The sequence below is a fragment of the Canis aureus genome, chromosome 36, assembly GCF_053574225.1.
Source record: "Canis aureus isolate CA01 chromosome 36, VMU_Caureus_v.1.0, whole genome shotgun sequence".
NCBI classification, from domain to species: domain Eukaryota; kingdom Metazoa; phylum Chordata; class Mammalia; order Carnivora; family Canidae; genus Canis; species Canis aureus.
Window position 1 is genome coordinate 4,395,440 of NC_135646.1, and position 18,816 is coordinate 4,414,255.

Here is an 18,816-nt window from a genome sequence, read left to right on the forward strand (position 1 = left end):
TCTAACGGTTTATGTACCACAGAAAAATTCCTTTTCTCGGTATCTAGAGACATTCTCTCTACCTCATGGTATTACTCTCCAATAAACTGGGTATGGATAGGACCCAAGTCATGCTGCGTGTAATTCTAATTAAGTAAGACAGGCAAAAGTAATGGCATCCCTGCTCCTCACAGCACAATCACTGAGCTCCAGTCTGGACACATCCTGCAGCAATTCCAATGTAATTGTATTACTTAACTCAGGAAAACCTCTGAGAATGTTGCTTTCTAGAAAGAGATGATGCAAAATGAAGTTGTAGAGTGCCAGAGAAGCCACATAATAGGAAGAGAGGAACTTCCCAACAGAGTGATAAGACGTTGTGTTTCTGAAACGTGCAGGCCCGAACATATGTTGTATCGGAATTAAAAAAAAAAAAAGAAAGAAAGAAAGAAAAAAGGCAGGTGAACCCGAGGGAATTTGAGAAATGGAACCACTTCTTATTGCAATCTTAAATAAAATTGCCTGTGTGCCTAGCAACAGTTCTGGTTTGGTTCATATTCGTCTCTGAAGTAAGAAATTGAAGAGCATCATCAAATGAAGATCATCAGCGTAAACTGGCCTCAGCTAAACCTGCCCTCGAGGCTGGGACACTATTACCAGTAGCGTAAGCTTGTCACTACTGTTCCGGGCAAGACAGCATATCCATGCAAGGTCCACACAGCAGGGGCTCAGGGTCAGGCTCTGACTGGCTGAGACGGGTCTTTAATACTCTAAACTGATACCCAAAACGGCCGAGATGTGATGTGCTTAGTTATAAAGTACATCCTCAGGCCTGGTAATACCTGCTAATACAACCTTATAAGTAGGTTCAAGGACGTGAAAGGACGCTGGACACACAAGCGACAGGCAACAGCTGTGCTCCATTTACACAGAGGACAGAAGAGGGAACGAAGTTTAAATCCCAACGAGCAGATGTGACAGGTATAAAAAGACAGCCATGAAGACACCTAAGTCATCAGAGAAGGGAAACATAAGAAGTGGACATGAAAAAATTGAACGTCGACATACGTACACATGCTAACATGGCACGTTAATTAGAGCAATCAGCCTCTGCATCAAAAGCATTCTCATCACCTATTATTTGGAACAATATGAAATCTCCGTTTTGGTAGACCACGAGTGGTCAAATATCAGCAACTTGAAATGCCCCCGCCCAATACTTCTGCCTTCAATCAAAACCTTGAACAGCGCCTACTACCTCTTAGGCAACCCATAAACATTTGTAGAGTGAGTGGATGAATGAATAAATGAATTTTCAACATTTAAGTGAAATGTTTAACTGAATGAGCAGAGTTTTCTAGCTTGTTTTGCATATGGGACTGTCTTTTTGGTAAGAATCCTTTTTTTTTTCCACCTACATTGATTACTCTGCCATCCAAGAGATCTCCTTTAGGGCCGTCACTGAAGCTATGATTACTAACAAGCATCAGTAGACACTGGTGGCACTGCCTTCCTTATTCCTTTTTGATCACCAATAATGACAGCTAATACAAATAATCAAGTTCATGTGCTTTTCTAAGCTTTTAGGGTTATTAGTTTGAAAAATAGGCACCCAAAGATCCCCCATCATCTCTGTCTGCTTTTGAGACTTTGTGCTGGTTTAAAAATACTAAAGACAAATGTCCATCTTCATTGAGGAAATTTGAAGCACTTTTGTACATCAAGCTGGTCGAGATACATGATATTTCCTTAGCGTGTTAACATTTGCCAAATCACTCCCTCAGCTGCACGCGGCAAAACCCTTGCAGTGACCCTAATTTTGTTTTTTATTTTGCTTACACCCCATGTCCAATCTATCAGCAAATCTTGAAGCACTACCTGCAGAGCACATCCAGAAGACAGCCTCCCCTCCCACATCTTCTGCTATTCTCCCCTCACACACACCCCAATCTTCTCCACGGCCAAGCCATGACTCTCTCTCATTAGATTATTGCAAGGGCTTCTAACTGGTCTCCCTGCTTCTCTCCTTGCCCCTAAATATCTTACTCGATATAGAACAGAGAAAAGTATCGCCCTCAAAATCTTTTACTAACTCCCTTCTCTCCCTGAATGTAAAAACTGAAGTCCCTACAAAGATCTAAGAAACGCTTCCCCACCTGCTGCGCTGTATCCCTCTACCTCCCTGGCTTATCTCCCACCTACTCTGCTCCAGCCACACTGGCCTCCTCCAGACACTGCCCACATCTCGCCCTCTCTGTGCGGTCTCCCACAGCCGTCCTGTCTACCGTGACAACCCACCCCCGGCCAGCACCCCACATCTCCCTTCTCTACTCGTTTTCCCTTACCCTTTGTCATAGTTTTAAAATGTATCAACAAACGGGGGCACCTGGTTGGCTCAACTGGTTAAGCGACCAAGTCGTGCTTTCAGTTCAGGTCATCATCTCAGGGTCATGAGATCAAGCCCTGCTTCCAGCTATGTGTTTAGCACAGAGTCTGCTTGGGACTCTCTCCCTCTCCCTCTGCTCCTTCTCTCCCTCCCGCCCCCACTGTCATATAAATAATCTTTAAAAAAATATATCAACAAACTTTCATATTCCTTTCTTCAAAATACGGTACCTAATGGCTTTCATCTTGAGGATGAGCTTTACTTAGGGACTTACTTTTGACAAACAGAATGTGGAAGACGTGCTAGGAAGTTACTTCTAAGGCAGGTTATAAAAAGACACCATGGCTTTCTGCTTATGTCCTTTCACACGCTTGACTCACTTACCCTGAGTTCAGAAGTCGGCTGCCATGTCGCGAGGACGTTCATGCCATACTCTGGAGAGGTTCACACAGAGAGCAACTGAGTTCTGCCCATAGCCATAGGCCTGAACCATCATGGAAGTGGATGTCCAGGCCCCAGCCAAGTCTTCAACTTATTACAGCCCCAGCCTCTATCTTAACTTCAATCTTGTGAGAGATCCTGAGTCAGAAACATCCAGTGAAGCCACTCCCAGATTCCTGGCCCTCAAAAACTGTGAGAAAAAGAAAAAAGAAAGAAAGAAAAGAAAAGTGTGTTGTTCTGAGTCTTTAAGTTTGGAGGTAATTTGTTACACAACAACAGATAACTAATTCACCCCCAATGCTGTCTAGCCATATCATAAAGGAATGTAAGTTCTGTGAGGACAGAGATATTTGCCTATTTTTCTCCTTACTATGATCATTCACCAAAAACAATTAAATGAATTAATCTTTTTGCTTTTAATAATGAATGAAGTGGGTCTCCAAGACACTCATACATCAGTGATCAGCAAAAATGCAACACTCAGACACATCTTAGAGTGGTAGCAGGAGTTTATGTCACTTGGATAAAGGATGATTATACTCAGTTATGAAACAGACACCCACCACAGCTGTGCTGGACCAATAATGACCACAAAGAGGCTCCCACTTTCCTACAGAATAGTAAAGATGTGTTCTCACAGAAAAACAACTCACCTAGTAGATAATTTGTGAATTGCTGGTCCTTCACCCAGCAGACAGCAGAACCATCAGCAGATGTCCTACAACCACAAATGCCCAGATTCCACATCCAAAGATACTGATTCAGGAGCTCTAGGGTGAGGCCTCGGTGTCTGCTTTAGACTGAATATTTATTTGTGTCCTCCCCAAAGTCGTATGTTGAGACCTGATCCCTGATGTGATGGTATTTGGAAGTGGGACCTTTGGGGTTGATTAGGTCAAGAGGGTGGAGCCTTTGTGGATAGAATTAGTGCCCTCATCAAAGAAATCCCAGAGAGTTTCTCACCCCTTCCACCACTGAGGATACAGTGGGAAGATGGTTGTCTTGATAGAGAGGTAAGCCCTCAGCAGATACTGAATCTACCAGTACCTTGATCTTGAACTTCCCAGGCTCCAGAACTGAGAGAAATAAATTTCTGTTGCTTGTAAGCTAGCATTTTTGTTATAGCAGCCCAAATGAACTAAGGTGGTATCTTAACCAGCAAAAAAATAAAAAATTAAATAAATAAATAAATAAATAAATAAATCCCTAGATTATTTTGATACACAACAAAGAGTAAAAATTCCTTCACTGGATGGTAAATAAGAAGAGAAGGTAAGCAAATCCATAGTCAATGCATGCTCTTCACACTGATTCATCAACTCTGAATTCTCCTTTTCCATTCATTTACTCACTTACTAAGTCCATATTAAGCTGTTGGGCTCTGTGCTAGACTCTGGGGAAAACAAAGACCCTGGTGAAGCCCTGGGTCTGGTGAGAGCAATCAGACCCTTTACCAATGGGACATCCAACCCAGAAAGCCTGTCATGAAAAAGCCTGTCCCTTTTCATGGGAAAAGCCTGCTTTTCCCAATGTTCTTGCTTTTTCCACACACACCTCTGGCTGGAGATAGAGTGGGCACACATCCTCAAAGAGGATGGGCTGGGCGGCAACTGACTACAAGGTGGGGGCTGAAATCATCTACAGAGAACATGTAAAATGCAAAGAGATCCCCTAGAGCTAAGAGAAAAGCCAGATGGTATAAAATCCTTTTGTCAAAATCTGGCATCCTCAAGTAAGAGGAGTGGCCACACCTCACATCTTCGTGATGAGAATGGTGCCAGGCCTACTCAGATCCGCAACCTAAAAAGTCTGCAAAACCAGTTGCATCCAAATAAGGGATACCTCTATCCGGATAGCTCTAATCATCTATTTAAAATCTCCGACTAGCAGAAACAGTGCATAGTTAGGAGTTTGCTAGACCACGGTTCTTGTTCCCGGTCTGTTACGAACCCTGGAGTCTCAGAAAATAATCCAAATTGCTTAGGAGTCTCTGTTTCCTCGTATATTAAGGAATAGTGTAGGAATAAATCTTTAACTTTTCCTTTTTTCAGCCCTAACATTTTATTAAAAACTATGTATGTGAATATGTGTGTGTGTGTATCCGTTACCCAATACGGGTCTCCAAGAAATGGAGAGCAAGAAGTCTAAGAGAGATATTGTAACTTGACTTTATTGGCAAGGAAAGCAAACCCTGGCAGGCATATGCTAATTTGCAGAGTAGTAGCTGACAGTGTTATCCTTCATTCGGAAAGTATCTCAATACCAATTGGATGAGTTAGAACAAATATCCCTGGGCATCCGAGCAGTACCGGAGAGCTGTCAGAGCCCCACCTGAGGCCCCAGAGTTCATGGGTGATGTGTGATGCCCGGGGCTTCTAGGCAACAGACAACAGAGAGTTTACCCTCCACTTGGCTTCACCTCTCATCCCGGTTCAGGGAGGGAGTCTGAAGACTCCGGATCCACACCGACAGCCTAACACAGCGGCTCTTTGCCTTTAGGTGTGGCCTGAGCAGGAACATGACTGATGCTGCAGCAGGCGGCGAGCTGACAGGCTTCCAAGGTGGTAACTCCTTGTTCCCTCTGCCAATTAATTCCCAAGAAGGAATCATCTTAAAGAGATATTTCCAGCCCTTACCCCACAGCTTCTTGGGAAAAAGAATTAGAGATTCAGAAAAACAAGTAGGGTTTCTCAACCATGGATGACTCTCTGTTGTGGAATTGCCCTGTGCCTTATGGGGTGTTTAGCAGCATCCCTGGCCTCTACCCACAAGGTGCTAGTAACACCCCCTCGACAGTTGTGAAAACCAAAACTGTTTCTGGATATTCCCAAATGTCTCCAAAATTGCCCCCATTGAGAACCACCACTCACAGGTCCCAGACAGTCAAGCTGGCCCAAGACAACATTGCCCACCCTCTACAAAGATGCTTCAGTCAACATTCCCCACATGAATTATATTGTTTATGCAATTTTTTTTTAAATAGCAAAACCTCTATGAACAATTTCACCTGTACTTTTCTGAAATCCTGCATCTGGATATTGAAAGCTCCAGCTGATAGTCTGCCCTTGGGTGAACCCACAGTACAGGATCAACCCTATGCCTGCTCCGGGCTCTGCTCCTCACCCCAGTCACTCTGGCTGGAACCTCCAAGTGGCTCCAAAGAACAGCCTATATGTGGAAGTCAGCCTTGTAAAAGAGGGGTTAAAAAAAAATGAAAAGGAAGGTTCTAGCATTCAGAACACCCAGCCTGGACCTCCACCTTACATCATTTACCAGCTGGGTGACCCGGAGCACACCACTTAAGCTATCTGAGGCTGTTGGCTCATCTGCAAAATGGGAGTTACACTCTTTGCCTTGCCTTTCTCGGTGCTTCACAGTGGAGCTCAAATACGAGGCGCGCACTATCTGCGGAGCACTCTACAATGGTTACGTATTGACGCTTATTGTTATCTGCGGGGATTTTTGCAGTAATTACAAATCCCATCTCTGTGTCAACACTCTCCACTGCAGAAATTTGAGGAAATGCTGAAAAAAACAGTCTTCTTTCATTTTAGTGCTAACTTGACCAGAAGTCCTCTCTGTTTAATTTCACCAAAAATCGGAGACATCTCCGAGCCATTTGCAAAAAAATGATCATCTATAAATTTGCAAAACATTACCCACAAATTCCAATGAACAGCAACAAATATTTATTTAAAGCCTATACTACAAAGGGCTCTGAGAGAGTGTGACTAAATTCTTGACCTCAGTAAATTCTTGACCTCAGTAAGGACGAGTTGAGAAGAAATGAGGGGGCCAGTGGTCCCTGCCCTGGCTCTTCTTTTATGTCCACGGGGCTCAGGCATCTCAGATGCTCTCTAGCATACACACCCCAGCGCCACCAGAAGACAGCGGACGCCTCTGTAATGAGACCCCTGGTGATCTGCTAAGAAACAACATTAAGAAAGAGGAACATGCACTTCAGGTCATTTCCTTTGTTCTTTGGCAGATGCTCAGCCTGGTAAAGACAAATGCCGAAGGGGCCTGGCTCAAGGAGAACAGGAGGCCAGGACACCAAGTTGACCTTCATGATGTGAGCCCGCTCACTCCTGCCCACTCCCACCCCCGGCAGGATCTGAAGAGAGACTGTGCTTCTCACTAATGCGGTGCCAGCAGCTTGTCCCTGGGTCCCCTCATTTCTCGCCACCGCCCTAGACCTCCCGGGGGCAAGCCAAGGGTCTTGGACAGTGGAATCCACGCCGGATGCAGTGATATCAACATTGCCTCTTCTTTCCCCGGTTATCTGTACAAGCGGCACCTGCAGGAGCACACAGCGTGCGGATGCCCCAGGGAAGGCGGCCTAGAGCAGCGGGGCATCTGTCTCTCCCAATAAAAATTAATGAACAAAAGCTCCCTGTGTGGCGCATGAGGATCATCTCCCAGGGAGCTTTCATCTCCCTGTTCTCTCACCAAGGCCCCCCTTCCTGCCCTCCTGTCCCCGGGGTGCCTTCGGCATAGGCCGAAAGCCCATCATTACAGGGAAAGGGATCAGGAGGAGGTCAGACCAGCGGTGCACACACCCGGCACACACAGGCTCCTATCCACACGCACATACATGTAGATGGGCACGTGCAAGCATTTGCACACACATGCACCTTCCCAGCTTCTCTTCTAACGAGTGAAATCATTGACAATCTCGTGTGGGAAAAAAAAAATTCATGAGGACAGCAGGAAGGAATTATCTAGAAAGACATACAGAAGACTATTAAGGGCTTGCAAAAAAAAAGTTAAGATCATCTGGTTTCCTTATTGTTTGCTTTGCTTTGTTTTTCATACACAAGGAGCACTCCGCCCGTGCATTTTTGTTGTAGAAGACTGAGGAGAGCGTGCTTGCAGCCACAGCAGGGCACACGGGCAGCCCCTGACGGCCTCGCTCCAGCTGCCTTCTTCAGAGGCCGACACGGTTGTGCTAGAATGTTCTGCTGTGGGCTTGGTTCCTCTTGGAACTCCAAATCCCAGAATCCCTTCCCCGGGTGGTCCTGGGTTGTCACTGGCTGCAAGTGAGGTCCTGGAGATCTGAGAAGCCAAAGCGAGGCGGCAGCCAGGGGGCTCTGAAGGTCGTGTTGGCCCAAGGCAATGAGAGACAGAGCAGAGGCGCTGGCCGGGGCCACTCTGTCACCGTCCCCCTCTCCACGGCCACCTGCTGAGCAGCAGGGACTCCAGGGAACCTCCTGGTGCCTCACTGTGGGCTCAGGGTGCTCGGCAGGAACAGTCAACAACCTCCCACGGGTACCCTCTGCAATCCCGCCCCAGCTGCTGGATGTACTAGCTTCCAGAACCTTCGACTCCCCTTATAGACCGTTTCCTGCTCAGCTCCTCCCGCGGTTGGATGGGGAGCAGTCCCTCTAATAAATGCTCTTGTCCTGTGGCTCTCTGTGTTTCCGGACGCAGCTGCCGACAGGGTGGTGTGCATCCCTCCTTTTTCCACACGAAGGTACCATGCACACCTTTCTGCCTCCCCTCCTTTTCCCGACAGGTCACCATCTCGTTGACGTTTCTGTGGCGACCCATATAAATCAGCCTCATTCTTTTTCCTGGCTACAGAGTATTTGACATCAGTGAACATTTAAGTTTGATCCAGTTTCCACCCTGACCAAAAAAAAAAAAAAAAAAAAAAAGGTACCATGGTATTTTTAGATATTCCTCTTTATAGGTATCATACAAACCTTCTTTGGGGTGGATTCCTAGATCTGGAATAAGCAGATAAATATATCTTTAATTTCTATAGTTATTAGCAAATTGCCTTCCAAAAGGCTTCTTTCTCCAAAACACTCTTGCCCTGCCAGCGACTTCATCCTCATCGGTGGAACAGGGCCCTGCACTGTTCAGCCTAGAGATCCCCAGCACCCCTGGATCCCTCCCCTGGGAGGCAGGGGGAGCCCCCAGATCAGGCAAGAAGGTGGGAACTCACAAAGCAGGAGGACGGGTCTGGGAAGCATCAGGCTTGAAAGAGACAACTGGCTGGTTGGAGATGACACGACGACAGAGTGGTGGCATCCACCAAGGAGGAGACTCGTGCCAAGAATTCTTTCCTTTGCGGGCTTCAGAGATTCTTCGATTTCCCCCAAATAGCTGCCCAGGTGTGCTGCATTCATATACAGTCACACACACACACACACACACACACACACACAATTTCCGAATCTTTCCTGAAGCTTGAAGTTCCCTGAGGGGTCTTCTTCCCCCCGAGAGGGCCCAGCTCCGAGCAGTGGCCCGGCCAGTAAGCAGTCAGGAGCCAGGAGCTCCGCTCACTGTGTCCGGGCTTGGGTCCCCCAGGCACGTTTTCTCCCCACTTTGCAGAGGAGAAGACTAAGGCTCGGAAAGGCGACCCCGAACACCCAGCGAGCTGCCGAGTCAGGACGCGAACCCGCTCTGGGTGACCCGCCCCCAGGCGCCCCCATCCCCACGGAAGGCGGCGGCTTCCCCCTGCCGCCCCCGCCCCCACGGCCTGCTTCCCCAGGAGGGGCCCGGCCTGGAGGAGGCCCCGGCGGGAGACGGGGAGCAGGGCTGGGCCGGCGGCTGCGATGGTCGATGGTCCGGGGCGCCCCGGCTCGAGGGCCGTGGCCGCGGCGCGACGTGCAGGGCGCGGGGAGCACCCGTGGGTCGGCCCCGCGGGCCCCACCTCCACGGCCCGCGCCGCGGGACATAAACGGGCCGCGCAGCTCAGCTCGGGGGGCCTCGGGGCTGGGGAGCTCGACGGGGGGAGGCGCGGGGGGTGCAGGGGGGCGCAGGGGGGCGCAGGGGGGCTGGGCCGGGCCCCGGGGGGGCAGGGGGGGCCTTTCCAGCGGCGCCAGGGGCTGCGCCAATGCCCCCCCCCGCCCCCCCGCCCCGGGGCAAGGCCGGCCGTGCCCTCCGGAGTCTGGGCTCGCGCCCCCTGGGGTCCGCGCCGGGCGGAGGAGCGCCCCGGGCCGTGCCCGCGGCCGTGGCGGTGCCGAGTGTCCATCCTGCCCCCCACCCTGGGCCCACGAGGGGCGCCGGGCGTGCGAGGGAGCGTCCAGCCCCGGCTCCAGGTGAGCGGCCAGGGCCAGCCGGGCCCCTGCACGCACGCCACGCACACTGATACACTCACAGACTGCAGGTGCCACACACACGCACCCATCACACCGTGCACACGGTACTAGACTAGCACACACACACCCTCCACACAGCCATCACACAGTGCACACTGTAACACACACAACACACACCATGCAACACACACCCCCCCTCACACAATGCACATTGCACTACAAACAGACGCCATGCAACACACACCGCCATCACACAATACATACTGTAATACACACAACACACACACACCCATCACAATGCATACTGTAACACAATACACACTATGCAACACACACACACCCATCACACAATGCACACTGTAATACACACAATACACACACACCTACACACCCATCACACAATGCACACTGTAATACAATACACACTATGCAACACACCCATCACAATGCATACTCTAATACACACAGTACACACACACATATCACACAATGCATACTGTAATATAATACACGCTATGCAATACACACACACCCATCACACAATGCATATTCTAATACAACACACACCATGCAACACACACCCCCATCACACAATGCATACTGCAATACACACAACACACACTATGCAACACACATACCCAACATATAATGCACACTAATACACACAATACATACACACCTACACACCCATCACACAATACATACTCTAATACACACAACACACACACACCCATCACAATGCATACTGTAACACAATACACACTATGCAACACACACCCATCACACAATGCACACTAATACACACAATACATACACACCTACACACCCATCACAATGCATACTCTAATACACACAATACACACACACTCATCACACAATGCATACTGATACAATACACACACACCTAGACACACCCATCACACAACGCATAACTGTAATACAAAACACACACTATGCAACACACACACACACCCATCACACAATGCATACTCTAATACAATACACACTATGCAACACACACCCATCACACAATACATACTGATACACACAATACACATACACCCATCACACAATGCATACTGTAATACACAATACATACCCACACATACCTATCACACAGTGCATACTGTAATACAATACACACTACAAAACACACACACCCATCACACAATGCACACCATAATACGCACAACACACACTATGCAACAACACACCCCCCACTCGTGCTTTTATTTCCATCTACATCTCACATGGGCAGCAGCTGACATAGGAGTTTGCTCTCAAACACTCCAGTTAGCCTGGGAGCAGGGGGTACTTCTCTATCTTTCATCCTCACAGGAAACTGAAGTCTGCTGCCCAAACAGAGCGTGCCGAGAGCCAAATGGGGGCCCTAAACCAGTCTCGTCCCCACAGATTCTATGTACTTGACAGCAATGCCCTGGACCTGCCATTGGATCAGACAGGGTGAGAACCCTTGATAGATACTTCCAGAAAAGGCCAGGCCTCATCCATGCATGCAAGAGAACATTCCTTCTTGTTTCTCTTGCACAGGCTGGCTCTTGCAGCTTTATTTGCTCCAAGAAGGCCAAGTGACAACCCGTAAAGTCAGGCCAGAATGCTAGTCTCCTTTGCAAAGCTGGTATCAGCCATGCCAGAGTCTTCCAGCATTCAGCATTAGGCATGGTACACTGCGTGTATATAAATCAAATTAACATACACCGCCACTGCCCGGTTGAGCAGCTGTATTCTTTGTGTTAAATTTCATAGTTAAAATGAAACACTTTTTCATTACTAAATTGCAGCTCCACTGGGCGACTGCAACAGTTACCTGCCAAAATTAAGCTTTGTGATGCCAGCCCTGTCACAAAATGGCAAATGCAAATTGGATTTACACAAAGTGACTGAGGAGTTGCTAATTGCCACCAAAATAAAACATTGATGTTGATTCACATCTTAGAACCAAAGTTTATATAAACTCACATCGGGGAGCCTGAGTAGCACAGTCGATTGAGCGTCCGCCTCTTGGTTTCGGCTCAGATCATAGTCTCAGAGTCATGAGATCCAGCCCTGGGTGGGGCTTCTCACTCAGTGGGGAGTCTGCTTGAGATTCTCTCTCTCTCTCTTTCTCTCAAATAAATCTTTAAACACACAAGACTTAGCATCATCAGTAAGTACATGCAAGGCTCAGTTGGTTAGAACAGAGGGCTGTGAAGGCCAAGATTAATGTTCAACCTGCAGCCTAATTAATTTGCTCGACTCAGGCCAAGGGGTCTCCACGTTCTTACATGTGCCTGCCCTGATGACACACGCTGAGCACTCACTACATACGGTGTACTTTACACATACTCTGTGCATCGGTTTCCAAAAAAGTCATCATCAGTATTGTGAGCTCCAGGATACATATGAGGAAACTGAGACCAGGCTCAGGAAGACTGTGATCTAGTGAAATAGCCGGGGCTCAAACCAGGATCTGCCTGAGTCCAAAATCTCTGCTCCTTCCTCTTTGTCAGGCTGGTGTTGGGTGGCACAGCGCAGATCCATGGAAAAAGCAAAACCACTCAAAGCACATGCTTTGCTGCTGATGGATGGATTGTGGCGTCTCCCTGCAGAACATACATCATGGCTATTCTTAGCACACTGAGTGCCTGCCCTTAGGACCCCAGACATCCTTTTCCCCCATCACGTGGGCTACATACAGTCCACGCATAAGGCCCGAGGTTATAGAGAGGCAAGGCTTCCACTCCGATGCTCCAGCAGCCCCGGATGTCAGGAACATCCCTGCCTTCCACTAGCCTGATGCTTTCCAGTCGAGTCCCATGTGCCATGTTGCCTTCAGTTCTCCGTAAGCTTTAGGTAGGCTGCTAGGCCTCTGTGGACAGCCCCCGCCCTCCCCAGCTCATACCAGTCAGAACCGGCCTTCACCTCTGCTCCACCTCTGTCTCCTAAATGGGCCTGCCTGCTACATCTCACAGCTCCTTGATCTGCCTAATTCTTCAGCCCCAGCTCGTGTTGCAAGAGCATAGAGAATTCCGTGCCGTTCAAGAGTGTTGACACGGCAAAAGAAAGGAAAGGCAATCAAATCTACACTGGGGCTGCAGAGCACAGAACTCTATTCTTATGAGGGCAGCACACATTTCAGCTTCCAGGGCCAAAGGCTGTAAATCTCTCTATATGCATGCGGAGCGTAGGCAGCTACAGAAAAGCCACTGTGGGTAGGGACGCCCCAGACTGGATGGTCCTAGCTAGAATGATTACCCAAATATTTTGGTAGGCCACAGAGTAAAAGAATTATGAGTTTTGGACCGGAGATTCATTTCTCTGCCAAATAGCCATTTTACTGCAGGGTAGCAGTGCATACTTTCCACTCCAGATAGATCAGTGTTGCAATTAAGATGCTTAGTGGAGCGGGCCATTTCAAGTGTGACGTCAATGGGTGTCCACACCTTGTGGGGGACGGTGGCGGTTGTTCGGGAAGGCTCAAGGTCTGACCTTCAGCATGGTGAGTTGGTAGGGTGAGCCGGCTCCGAATGTTGACTCGGTGTGTCCATATGGCCGCTATCTGTGGAACTTGATTGATAAGCTCCCTGTAAGTCTTATCTCAGCAGAAAGAGCACAGGCTTTGGGAACCGAGCAGCCCGGGCTACGCCAATTGATAGTTGTCCAGCTTTGGGCAAGTAACTTCATCTGAGTGGTTGGCATTCACAAGTTCTAGAGGTGGCGGAGTGGTAGCCAAGAGCAAGGACCCTGGAACTCAAGTATGTCCTCATCCCAGATCTGCCATGATTGTCCATCTGACTGAGGACAAATCACATACGCTCTCTTTGTCTGACTCTTCCTCATCTGCAAAATAGATTTCAAAGTAATACCCGTGTTTCCTTTTCAGGGGATGAAAATATTTTAAAACTAGATAGAGTGGTGGTTGTGCAACATCATCACTATACTAAATGCCATTGAATTGTTCACTTTAAAATGGCAGTTTATGCCCGGGATGCCGGGCTCTGGGTGCAGGGCCCAGTTCTCGTCCACTGCGCGCGGAGCCGCCACGTTTCAACTGTCAGAGACAGCAAAATCTTCTACTCCCAGAAAGCTCTCAGGATCAGTTACCATATCGGGCCCTCGATTTCTCCACCCTTAAAATGGTGTTATTAAAAGTTCCTACCTCTTTGGGCCGTTGTGAGGATTGACTTACTGTTAATAAGTCAAGAGGGACAAGTAGACCAGGATGTTCATGTCAAGGGGCTAGTACCCCCTCTTGCCAACGTAACAGTCTACCTGGGAAACCAAATTAAGATCTGAAGTTTCTGTGCTTTGGATTATCTGTGAAGGACGGTGCCTGCTGACCCAGACTTTGACCTACGGAGAGGAGCGCAACTTCCCTCTCCGCCCAGACTCCGTAGGCAGGACGCTGACAAATGGCGACTCTCTGGTTCTCTTCTTTCCTTTCAACCTTGTTCCAGCCTCTCCTCGTGTGGCAATTAATTAGATTGCTGCTTATCTTATATTAATTATTGTGCGTGAGTGTCTTCCCCAAGCGAGGCTTTCAGAAATACCCTAGACAGCAGCAAATTTTTTAAAACTTCTCTTAGGGAAGATTAATTTCTAGGAAGATTTTTCACAAGCAGCTAACCTCTCTGGTTTTGGGTTAACCTTTGTGAGTTGCCCTTCCAGCCACAGATGCTTCTGGGCCTGCTTCTTGATTCTCGAGCTTGTACTTCATTTGGGTCCTGCCGCTCATGGGCAGGCAACATCACACTTGAGTCAGATGACTAAACGAAGCAATGGAGTCCCCGCCGCCCGCAGTAATAACACATTCTGACAAAAACACGAAAGATCGTGTATCTCTGTCTTAACTCATGTGGGTATCAGTAGAGGGGAAGAAAGTAAATTCTTCTAAAATACAGACAGAATCTTTTATCTATGAACAACTGTCATTGGTCTCTCTTATCTCTTTGTGCAATGACAGCGGGATTTATCTTTCTTAGAAGCAAGCCTCCAAATGAATATCATGCCTGTTTTGCCAAGGTGAGTAGTTTGTCATTGTTGGGCAAGTAGACATGTTTTACATAGATGTTGTGGAGCACAACATGCCACTTGTCATAAATCCGCATGCCCTCCAAGGTGTCCTGAAGCCCAGAGTGTCATTACTCCATGTCTCTCGGAAACAGGAGAACCCCGTATGCTCCAAGCTTGCTCTGTGAACCCCACATGAGCCATACTCCCATGATGCCAATTCTGTGCTCGGCCTAACAGCTCCATTATAGCTACATCTCCAACAGCTGGGGAAGCATGGCTAGAAACCTCTCCCCCGTTGGATGAAACAGCCCAGTCCGGAGTCAACATTATAAAGAAATCTTCCCTCTAGCAAAGAGGACTCTGCCATTAATACATCTCTCCAGGCACCAGCAAGCAATGGTTCTTTTTCATTCTTTGGTTTTTAAAAATGCTTTTATTTTTCTGTCAATGCAGCTTTAGGTTTTCCCCAAAGGGTTTGCTCCCTTGGTGATAACAGAAGAGTTATCAGCACTGGGATAAGAACCATATTAGCTCACACTTATTGAGCGCTTCCCATGCGCCATGTACCATTCTGAGCATATGACATGTCCCAGCTCATTGAGCTTCATAACAGCCTCTGAGGTCATATTACATTTGTCTCCCTTTTATAGTTGGGGAAACTGAGACACAGTGGCCTCAGAGGGCACATAGCTAGCAAGTAGCAGAGCCAGGATGTGAAGCCAAATAAACTGGTCCTAGAACCTGTGAATTCAACCTTTTTTTGTCCTGCCATTCAAGAAGTTCCAAGAAGTCCCAAGGCCACCAAATCATCACATGACTGTTTTCTAAACATCCCCCCTCATGCTAAGAGACTTCCCCAGAGACCTCCAAGGTGTCTCCTCTCTTTTGCTCAAAGTGGGAGCCATGATTCCTATTAAGCTCGGAGTAAGACCAAACCCTGAGTCACAGGGAAAACTTCTCCCATGTAGGCCAAGTCACAAAGTCCTCAGATGAGAACCTTCCTGAGAAGTCTTGGAAGTTCCATCAGTTGGGATTCGAGGCTAACTTAGGCCAGAAAGGGAATTTATTTGGAGAATACTAAGAGACAGAACTGAATGAAGATGGAACCCCAGGAAGACAGTCTCTTTGGGGCAGTTCTATGGGGACAACTGAGTTCTGACTGCAATCTGCCCTAGAATCTCTCATGAACCAACGTAAACTCCCAGAGCGGGGTACTTTCAGCTTACCTTTAGTCATGTGGCCAAGCCACGTGGCATTTCAGTAGAGGACCCGCCTGGTTAATTCTGACTCAGGGGCCAAGCTTTGGGAGATACCATAGGTCACCTTGGTATTTTTAAGTACATTTTGTAAACTCTGAAACAATTCTGCACAAAGGTGAGCTGTCATTGGAAGCTCCAACCCTGGAGGGGTCACAGGACAAGCGCTGTCTTTCATTCTACAGATGAAAACTCTGAGACATAGAAAGGTTGAGGATGTCAGAAGCAATTCTCCAGTTAGAATTGAATCTCAGGTCTTCCTACTTCTGGCTTCTGCTTTCCACCCCATGGGTGTCCTCTGTAGAGCTAACTGTGGATCCAGGGTAGCTTTTACTCTCTTAGCGGTTAAGTACCTCAAGACTCGGTTTCCCTTCTTTCTCTCCCCACCCACCAAATGCAGGCACGCTGGCAAACACGCTCATTCACTAGCCTGCTCTCTGCTAGGAAAAGAGATAATCCGCACAGCGCAAGGACCCCCTCTGTAGGAAAGGAGAACTGAACCACTGAACATGTGTGCTGGAGCTTTGTCCCTGATGACGGACCCCGGGCTGCAGGACCTGCTCTCTCTCGCCCGAGATACCAGGAAACACGATTGTCAGATCTGCCCATCCTGGGCCACAGACGAGCTCTTCCCCCCTCCCCAACAGTTGTGTCTGTTTTCCTAGAGAAGGACTGGGGGAGGGAGAGATTTTATTAGATGCAGCGGGTACGGGGCTCAAGGAACACTTGAGTGGTTCTCAGTCAGGCATGAACTAGTATGCGGCTGAAGGTTCTGGCATATGGGGTGGGGGTGGGCAGGGCTCTCTCCCCTTCACATCTGGGAGAGCACCTGGCTGCACCCTCCAAAAGGCAATTCCCAAGGGAGACTCAGAGCTGATGAGAACCCCGTCAGAGTGAACGAAGTGACAGTCACTTATGCTAATAGCGTCAAGGGTTATTCCAACATCAGTGGTGGGGCAGGCTGGCCTGAGATGAGCCGAGGTCATAAAACACCCTTAAAATTGCTGTCTTGAAATAGGCAAGGGAGGAGAATTTATTATTATTGTTCTTCCGTCACAAAAAAAAAAAAAAAAAAAAAGAGAGAGAGAGAGTAAAAATGAATGAAGGTCACCGTTCCCTTTACAGCCGATCGACTTACCTTTCTCTTGGTTCCTATGCTCCACAGTAAATCGAAGTTGGAAACAGAGGTGCATGCTAGATGAGTTTCCGTAGTTACTTTCATTTTCCCCAAGAGGAGAAGGGACAGTCCATTTAAAACAACTGAGCTATTATATCACAGTGCCTCTCGCTTAAAATTCAAACATCATTGGAAACGTGCTCTGGCACAACTAAACATAACAGAGATTGGGAGAACCCTGTTATCTCAAAAATAATAATCCCAGAGACACGTGAAATTCAGTGCTTTGGATTGTTCCAGAATTTATGTATAGATAGTAACATACATGTATAGATATATACACGCGTACAATACATACATTACGCATGCTGTAAACTGTGTACCGTCCTGTGTGCGCGTATATCACACTATATATTACGTGTATGTAAAACACTTGACCCTCACACAAACTCCGTGAGGTAGGCGGATGAAGCTGACACTCAGTCTGAATGACTTGCCCCTAAATGTTATAGCCTGAATGGCAGCGCCATTCAACTTGGTTTTCTCACTTTGGAACCAATGCTCTTTCCCCTATGGTTCTTCTTCTTTTTTTTTTTTTTTTCATATTTTAAGGGGCCTCAAACCATCATCCTGGGACTCATCTAAGTGACCCATGTCCTCAGTGTCCTGGTAGCACCTGCCCCGTGGTGCCGTTGGACAGTCCACCACAAAACATCTACAACAAGACGGCACGTGAACAAACCAAATTGGTGTAGATCCCTCAAGAGCAGGAGGTTCAGGGTCAATAGCTCTGGAAACCTGGATAAATATTTAAAACAACAGAAGAAATTTCCCTTTGGCAAAGTGCTTAGCGTCCAGAGTGGTCAGAAGCGTGCAAGTGCGTGTAGGGATAAGAGACCAGCCTCATGCCAGCAGTGACCCCAGCAAGCAGCCCGATTCGGGGGTGAGGAGGTATGGGTGTGTGGGGGAAGGGGTCTTCTGGGTTCCTTCCCCATCCCACGTCTTCCCCCTGGTGACCTCCAGGTCATTCTAAAGAAGTCACATTCCCATGGCCTTCTCTCTAAAGGGAGTGTGAGCGCACAGGGTGTTCATGGTAGTATTATGTCCAACGTAGAGCTGAGCCCACATCTGTTCTCGAAACCTCCCTCTGTTATTTCAAGGAGGCCCAGATACTGTTCACTGTCCACACGGTCCTCAAGAGTTCTGAGGAGTTTGTTTTTCCCCAGCTCCCCTGAGGTCCGATACCCCCAGTGAGTTTCTGCTGGGCTCAGCACCTCTCCAGGGCCTGCCTGGTACATGGGGAACCTCAGTGCCAGAGCTACATGCACACTTGTGAGCGGCTAAGAGAAAGAAGCCCTGTCCCCAGTTCTGTGTCCCTCTGTCACCTGGGCCTTAAAATGACCCTATGAGTGTGCTGAGAGTTTCACAAAGTCTTCAGGATCCCAGCTCCCCAGCCCTACGCTCAGGCTACACAGGGAGAGATCCCATCGTCTAGCATCTCAGAGATTTCCCTCTCGGTAAGAAGATCCCCCACCTCCTCTTTCAGCCCATTGCCTGCCTGCCCTGAGGATAATT

General features: G+C 48.1%; 1 protein-coding gene across 1 annotated transcript in view; it reads right to left on the bottom strand.

The window, feature by feature from the left end:
• LOC144305722 (uncharacterized) overlaps nucleotides 1-18,816 on the bottom strand; it is a 284,028-nt gene that overhangs the window by 99,744 nt on the left and 165,468 nt on the right. Inside the window, exon 5 of the mRNA XM_077884792.1 lies at nucleotides 2,750-2,996. The gene's annotated coding sequence lies outside the window, so the exon portion shown is untranslated. The remainder of the gene's footprint in view (nucleotides 1-2,749; nucleotides 2,997-18,816) is intronic.